Below are 8,347 nucleotides of genomic sequence, written 5' to 3' on the forward strand. Positions count from 1 at the left end.
TTGCTTGTAACAAGGTTTATTGATTGATTGGTACAGACTTACATGGCATATTTGTTACCAAATGAATCTAAAGCAAACCAGTATGAAGGGTAGTTTTACAGGTTACTTGTTTTCAAATTAGCAACTCTGTAAAAGGGATCATCCAGCTGTACTGACACTGCACGTTCTTTCTCATATCTAGTTATTTGATTGTAACAGACAATTAAGATAAAAAACACTTATAACACTGCTTAAATTTATGCATGGTAGCTCAGTTACATGACTACAACATTTTTCCACTACTTTTTTTTACACTCTAAACTTAGTTTAGAAAGTTATTTACCAAGATTTTGGGATGTTGTATAGAAATATCATATGGAACAACTACAGTCAAATGTATTGTTTCAGAAGAGGGTATATCCTCTTACTGAATCTTTTCCTGCACTTATTGTTTGATTTAATATTTCCAGTATAGTGGAATGACCATTATGAAAACATAGCGTCGTGTAGCTCTTTCTATATAATTCTATTCAGATATTCACACTTTTATTTTTGTAAGTTAATGCAGAAGACAATACATATTTACATCTATTTCTGATACTTCTAATTTTAAGGAATAATCGTGGAGTCTATACTGTTACATAGAAGATGCTAAAAAAATACTTAACAGGAAGTTTCACATTATTCATGCAACAAAGGAGCTGAGGTTCAATGTTAAAACTCATACAAGCATTTATTTCTTTTATTATAGATGTAAATCAATGACCAGTTCCTAAAGTATTGAAAGATAAAAGTCAAGGAAAAAATTCTCAGTTCATAGTGCCAAAGTATTTTGTTAATAATGATAAAATTCAATTAAAAAAAGATTACTCATGTTATTATGTAAAATTGATGCTAAAATTCTATATTAGAAAAGATTATCGATCAATTGTGTTAGGTAGAATTAAAGAATAAACAGTCGGGCGGAAATTTATTAAATGCATAAAACATAGCAAAAGCCAGGGCTGTATTTATTCATCTATTTAAAAAATTGTGGCTTTTCTATCCAACTGTCTACAAATCTGTGAATTCAGAAAAATCTTTAAAATTGTAATTTTTTCCAGAGAAGCATTTCCATCCTCATAAAAATAAATGTTAAAAAAGAACTGAATACAAAATTTGTGCATTTTATGCAGAAAGTGAAAAGAAAATAATTATTTCATTATAATTTTAATCATAAAAACAAATCTGCTTAATATTATTTTGTGTAACAATAACAATAGAATAAAAAATATTTCTTTATTTTAAGTATGTCCAGTGATATTAAAAATAGTTTTAAATTTTGATTTTGACTTGCAGATGCCCCAGAGGAGTTGCATGAAATTTCTCTGAAACATAGTTTAAAAACCTTCAAATTATGTGAAAAAAAGAAATGTAGATGTAAACAGCAGTGATTAAAAAGTTTTAATGACCAAAATATTTTAATTCCATCAGATTATTTGTTTATTTTGAAGAAGACACTGTAGAGACATTAGGATTTTTTTGGAAGCAGAGAGACATGAAAAACGAGCAATGCCCTCCTCTCGACTCGAACCATGGACCTCTCGAATATATGCCGCGGCATGCTACGAAGGCAGGAGAAATATCTTATAACACAATCCAATAATCAGATCACAAATAGAAGATAAGAATTTTTTTCTTCTGGAAAATTAAAAAAAAATATTCATATTGCATATATACAAGCCTATAACATGAATTGTAACATATATAAAATTCTTGGATTATCTAATGGAAAAAAGTAATAAATGTAAATATTAATATATAAGAAGGAATAAATGTAAATATTTCAATAAATGAATGGATAAAAAATGCCCTAAACAACCTCATGTTTAAATTACTTACAGAAATTAATGCCAACAAAAACATTATTATTGAAACAAATGGTAGATAAACACAAATTGCCTAATGTATTTAATTTGAATATCTGTTTTGGAACAAAAGGTGTAAACAGCCTTAACGTACTTAATAATAGAGAATAAGAAAGCTTATTTAGTGCTTGAACATACGATTTAGTGCCTTCCAGTAACAGCCACAGAGATCCTATACAAAGAGAGCTATGCATTTTGCAGGTGGTAGAGGTTGTATCTTGGGCCTTTATTACAAAGGATGGTCACAGAATTTTCAAATAGAAAGGTTTTGCTGAATAATGACCGGTTACAAGATAAGTTATTATGATGGAATTAGCCTTTGGGTATCAGAAATGGACATGTAGTTGAAGAACGAAAGCTTGCTTTAAATTACAGAGATTTCTAATACATTAATTTAATATATTTTTAAAAATATTTTAATAATATAATACTTTTCTAATATATTTATTTTATTACCCAAAATTATTTTCTTATTAACAGAAAGGTACGGCATAAGTTTCAGTGATCAATTGTCAAAAATCTTCTTCTGGATGTCTTAATAATAATACAAGGAAATAAGCTTATTTTACACATGCCCTATGGCATAAGAAAAGGAACTTCTGAAGTATATTAAAAACTAAAAAGATGTACATATACCACAGAAATTATTTTTAACTCTAAACAAAATTACTGGTTAACGTTTCGGAAACAAAATTCAATACTTGCCCATAGTAAGAAGACCAACTTGTCAAAGCTTTTTTGCTAAACTGCAAATCATTGTGTAAGGAGAAAAATTTTTAAAAGCCATTTTGAAGTTTTTCATAAATAAGACTAATAATCATAAGATACTACTTTTTGATCAGTAACATGAGTTGTTTGAACTAACTAAGAAAAAAAGTTTAAATTGTATCAGTAATATAACGAGCTAATTAATTTTAAATCACAAAATACAGTAAACCGTCTGTAAGACAGCCAGACACAGCTGCTATAAAAAATTTTCTATGGAAGTGGTTGTCTTAGGTAGGGGATAATTGATGCCAATGTTATTTATGTTGTTAAATTACCACTTTTGTCGTTCTGGTACTGTTCTCTGTCTATACATTTTGAATCTGAAATAATGCATTCAGCACGACATGCACACTGAGTGTTAGGAAAGTTCAGTTCAATAAATCCAAATCTATTCAGATACAGAAATAATTGTATGATTAAAATGCACATTTCTTTTATTAATAATTATCTGATATACACAATGCATAAATCTTAACACTGAGCAGGATTATAATTTCTAAAGAAATCAATAAAAAAAACAGAATCAACAAAATGTTTGTAAACTTGAAGCATAAAAGGTCTGAGTATTAAACATACTGCTGCAAGAATGAAAAATCAGCATGTGCCTACATGAGAAGCAACAAAAAGGAACTGGAAAGTATGGTTAAATGATAAAAACCAAATCCTTAATACCACTATTGACAGAAAGAGACCAAAATGCAAATAAGAAGCAAATTTCCTTAAAGATAAGAATGAAGAGGGATCAATGGTTAAAACCTATGGGATTTTTATTGATATAAAACATCAAATGCCAAGTAAAGTGGTGTCTCCCACCCCCCCGGTATAATTTTTCGATGTGGAGAAATGAAAAAAAAAAAATGTTTTTTTAACTGGCAATCGTAGGCAATGCAGAATTTATGAATTTCTTTTCTTTGAACATAATTTTGTGTTGTTCAGTACAAAATTTAGGACATGCATCTCTGCTGTTTGGAGGAAACATAAAAAAAAAAAAAAAAAAAAAAAAAAAAGAACTCTGTGAATATAATTAAAAAAGAATACGTGTCACTAAAATAAATAAAAATTCAGATTCTTTTCTTGTGTTCTAACATACGTAATTATTACTTCAGTAGATTCTAATATTTATTTTATAATCATGCATTATTACTACTTAGGCAACAATACAGACATATATAAATTTTCACTATATTTTACTGTCATTACATGCACAATTGCTGTTTTTTATTAACAAGAGAACTGAACAAAGCATTTCAATACTTTTGTATCAGAAATATGAGTAAGTTTCTGTTTATTAAGACTTTTAAAGTTCTTACGATGAATTAATTCGAATAATGGAAATAATTGACTGTAGCATAGCGATTTATTAGCATTGCATCCAGTCTCGTATACAGCAAGGAAAAAAAAATTAAATACGAAGAGCGGCTCTTATTAATTCCGCAAGATTTTCCATATACAACCTCACCACAATCTGCCACAATTCCGCATAAAACGTAAACAAAGTATCGAGACTTCGTAATCGATTACAAAATGCAAAGCATGTCAGCTATTCGTCATCGATGGGGAAAGGAAAGTCTGGGCCATCTGAAAAAGCGGCGACCAAAGTTCGGAAGTTCTCAAAAGAATTCAGGCGCACACAGCGCCATCTGGTGCAATACAATTTCCACAGACTGCCCCCCGAATGACCAGGGGTTCATTCAAACATTTACATTAATACAAATTTAACAAAAGAAACTCTTAAAGTTCAATCAATTCACATATTAAAGAAACTACACTTATTTACTATATAAACAAATCATTCATCTTTAAACAATTTGCAAAGTTACCTGCAATAAAGTATAATAAAGATAATAAGCTGGCAACACCTGTACATACATTAAAACTTTCATCACGTATCTGGAATAGTCCTGTAACAATAATACAGATTAATAAACATATAATAAACAATTAAATTTATTCATTTATTTCAAGATTATATAAAAGCTGCACAGGTCTTTTAATAACTGATATATAACTGATATAACTGATTTTAATTTCAGAAGATCTTATGTTTCCATCTCTGCCAGGAAATACTGTTACAACTCTTCCAAATTCCCAAAAATATCTAGGTAGCTTTTCATCATGAATTAATACAATATCATCAACTTTAAATTCAGTAATTTTACTTCAAGATTTAACACAATGAACAGATCTCAGCATTAATCTCAGCAAGGTATTCATTTTTCCATTTATTCCCAAACATACTTACCAATCTTTTTCAGTAATTAAATCTTTTAATTAGCATTTTCCTATTTACTAAATAAGAATCAAAATGAAACCTAGCAGGAGGCAAACTATTCAGTCTGCGCCCCAATAGCATACGAGCTGGAGTTAGAGGCATAGGTTCCTGTAATTCAGAATAAACATAAGTTAAAGGACGAGAGTTAAGCACACCTTCAATTTCAATAATTAGAGTTTCTAACTCGTCTCGAGATAAAGTAGTTTTTCTTAGAGGTTTCGTAAAGCAAGTTTTACAGATTTCATTAGTCTTTCATAGAAGCCACCCCACCAAGCAACTTTCTCAGCTATGTAGCACCATTGGATTTTGTGTGAGGCGTAAACGTCTGTTGGATGACTAATGACAGTCCACAAGTTTTTAAGTTCAAGTTCTGATCGTTTCTCAGGATTCTATTCGCGCGAATTTTCCAAGTAATGATATTATCTTTATAATTCTTGCTATTTTTCAACTTCGTTTTCTATTTCTTCCGTTTTGCACAGTTTTAGAATTTCTTCATTAAGATATTTTAAATTAGCTTCCTTATCTAAAAGTTGATCAATTAAATCAATTGATCTTTCCTGTTTGTTTATTTCAGTTTCTAACAATTTCATAGTGTCAGTTGCCGCGCGTCTGACAGGTATTCTAATCTTTTTTAAAGCTTCAGTATCCATCATAACAATTTAAATTATTCAATTCGCTAAATGCGTTTTTCAGTATTCAATTCGCAATTTACTTTATCTAAAGGTCCCTGGTTCGTTCCCGGGTTTCGGCACCAAAAAGATTTGTAAATGCTCAATCTAATTTCGCGTTCGCATTGTTCTAAAAGTCAATATTCAAATCAAATAATAATAAAGAAATTTCGCTTATCTATCAGACGCAGCAAGGATTCTCGCCTTTTGTCATTTTATCCAATTTTTATTGACGACACAATAAATACATTTACAATAAAGAAGCACATATAGACTTAGTTCGCAATTCGCAAGTAATGTAATTTCCTGTTACATCACTCACAGTCATCAAAGTTCTGAAGTCCTCAAAGGAATTCAGCCGCACACAGCGCCATCTGGTGCAATACAGTTTCTACACGTGCCTATGTGCTATGTAAAAATAATAGGAAATAAATATGCAGATACTTGTATTCTTTTACCACAGAAAAATTTGATCAATTATGATATATTTTTTGAAGGCAGGTTTAGGTTTAGGTTTATGTGACATTACGGCAAAGCTTCGAGGACTATCTGCCTAAGATAAAAGAATGTCTTCGTGAAGGACGTTCTAAGGGAAACTTGCTAATATACACATTGCACATTTTTTTAAGTCAGACAATAGTGTATGGGGTTAAAAGAAATATGGGAAAATTTTGTAATCTATTTACATAATGTACAATATTAGAATTATATTAATAGTATTTGTAGTATGAAATTAAATAAAAAGTTTTGGTACCCCTGAAAAATATCAAATTATTACTAAGAAGTATATATTGCTTTTAAATAGCTCGGTTTATTTTCAGAGCCTGTGTGGCTGCTTCGGTTGGTAGAATTTAAGGGCAACGAAGAGTTCAGAATTGAGAGAAGCATTCAAGAGCAAAATTTTTAGAATTTAGATAGGCACCGGTCAACAGAATTTAACAGAGATTTCAGCGAGCGGCAAAATGCCTAATGGCTCTACTTTTGAGAAACAAAGAAAACTTACGTAGCTTGGATTAACAGAAGCTTATCATTTTTGTTCGCACGTAATGTCTTCACGCAAACTTACACCAAAAGTGAAAGCGCAGAGTGAAAACACCATATCTCTTTCAAGTGTTTTAAATTTTCCTTGCTTGTCATGCAACGATTGCTACTCCTCAAAATTCCGTTAGAAAGACATGATATGAAGGAGCAAATGTTACTTAGATTCTATCGACAACTAACAGGAGGTCGACTTGCAAAAGATTTCTCTCTCTCAGTAGTAATATCTATACTTAAAAACGGATGCCATACCTGTTAAATTATTATCGGCATCCGAAATCTGAGGTGCAGTTGATAACTGAAAATTTAGGTCGTAGAGCTAGATTATATTAGTTGAGTGAAAGTCTTCAATGCAGAACAAAAACAACACTGTACCTTGTTTTGAAAATGTTAGAATAAAAAAATTAAAATGCGTGCTGATAAACAAATGTTTAATAGTTATCTCGGACACAGATGATTAGTATTTATTTGGGAAAAATGTTATTTGAATGTTACATCAAAATTGAGCAGTTGTTCAGAATTAGAATACAAGTGGCGCCATCTATTGCACATTATATGACTTTGTATGCAGAGTTACATAAAAAGAAATTCGATTAGAAAAATTCCTCGGGAAATCACATTCTGAATTAAGAGGCTTGGATAGTGGTGCACCTTTTAAATAAACTTTTTCCTTCACTTATTTTGAATTTCTAGAGCTTTTGTTTTATGTACTAAAACTTTCTCTCACCAGACATAATAATAAGAAATAACTATAGACCTATAGAAACTATTTAACCTTTATATCTTTTATTATCATTACAGATATTATTTAAACAGGGATATCGCTGTATCTGAAACTACATACTAGCTTTGAAATGTGTTTTCTTCCATTAGTGATCTCATTTTTTGTGTACTGTCTAGTTCGCAAGGCAACTGAATTTAATTGCTAACGCAGTTTGCTTAGCAGTAAAATATAACAATGGAACTAACAACATTTTTTTAAGTCACTTAGTAACGGGATAGTGAAAGAAAAGCAAATAAAATAAATAAAAACTTGCAAAATAGTATTAAATACAATTTTTAAAGCAGCCTATTATTTTTTAATCTTAAAATTTTAACAATTCGTGCTCTGCCATAATCTAAATAATCCAATCCGATCCAAATTTATTAAAGGTATAGAAAAGGAAACTGAAATTTTCCTTATCTGTAACGCAATTACGCACCAGTTACCATCAAAAAGCGCACGTACTTCTCTTCGTAAGCTCCTTCATAACCAATTAAACAAACAAGAAAATTGACACATTACATATAAAGGTATTTATAAACTGATTTGATTAAGAAATGTTAAACGAGGTCACATTTGCAAACGCGTATGTACGATATTTTATTTAAAATTTATTTCATCTTGCAAATCTGCTTGAAGGTTAAAACAGGCCATGCTCCACAATTCGATCTCTATTCTCCATGCACACTTGCGATATATAAACAAACAAACAAACAGAAAAAAGCATTGCCGACTATAATGAGTTCGGCGCATTTTCTCAGGTGCAATGGTTAGGTACTTCGCTTGAGCAGCTAAAGTGAAATAGCAAAGCTTGTGAATGAATATTAAAATCCTGTCTGTTTTGGCCGAATTCTAAAAAATCCACAATAACATCTGAAAATTTCTGAGATTCACTATGCGTATGCCGGAAGATACCGAATGATTTCCTTAAAACTTTCATACATATATCAAA

General features: G+C 30.5%; 1 long non-coding RNA gene across 1 annotated transcript; it reads right to left on the minus strand.

The window, feature by feature from the left end:
* Window positions 1-1,403: 1,403 nt before the first annotated feature.
* Window positions 1,404-6,902, minus strand: LOC118190706 (uncharacterized). The gene is made up of 3 exons (XR_004758465.2): window positions 6,598-6,902; window positions 4,475-4,555; window positions 1,404-1,659 (listed from the first exon to the last, which is right to left on the minus strand). It is a non-coding gene; the product is annotated as an uncharacterized LOC118190706 (long non-coding RNA).
* Between the last annotated feature and the right edge of the window lie 1,445 nt (window positions 6,903-8,347).

Source organism: Stegodyphus dumicola, chromosome 9 (genome assembly GCF_044657685.1).
Source record: "Stegodyphus dumicola isolate Sdum_Otavi_A_Nest chromosome 9, ASM4465768v1".
Classification (NCBI taxonomy): domain Eukaryota; kingdom Metazoa; phylum Arthropoda; class Arachnida; order Araneae; family Eresidae; genus Stegodyphus; species Stegodyphus dumicola.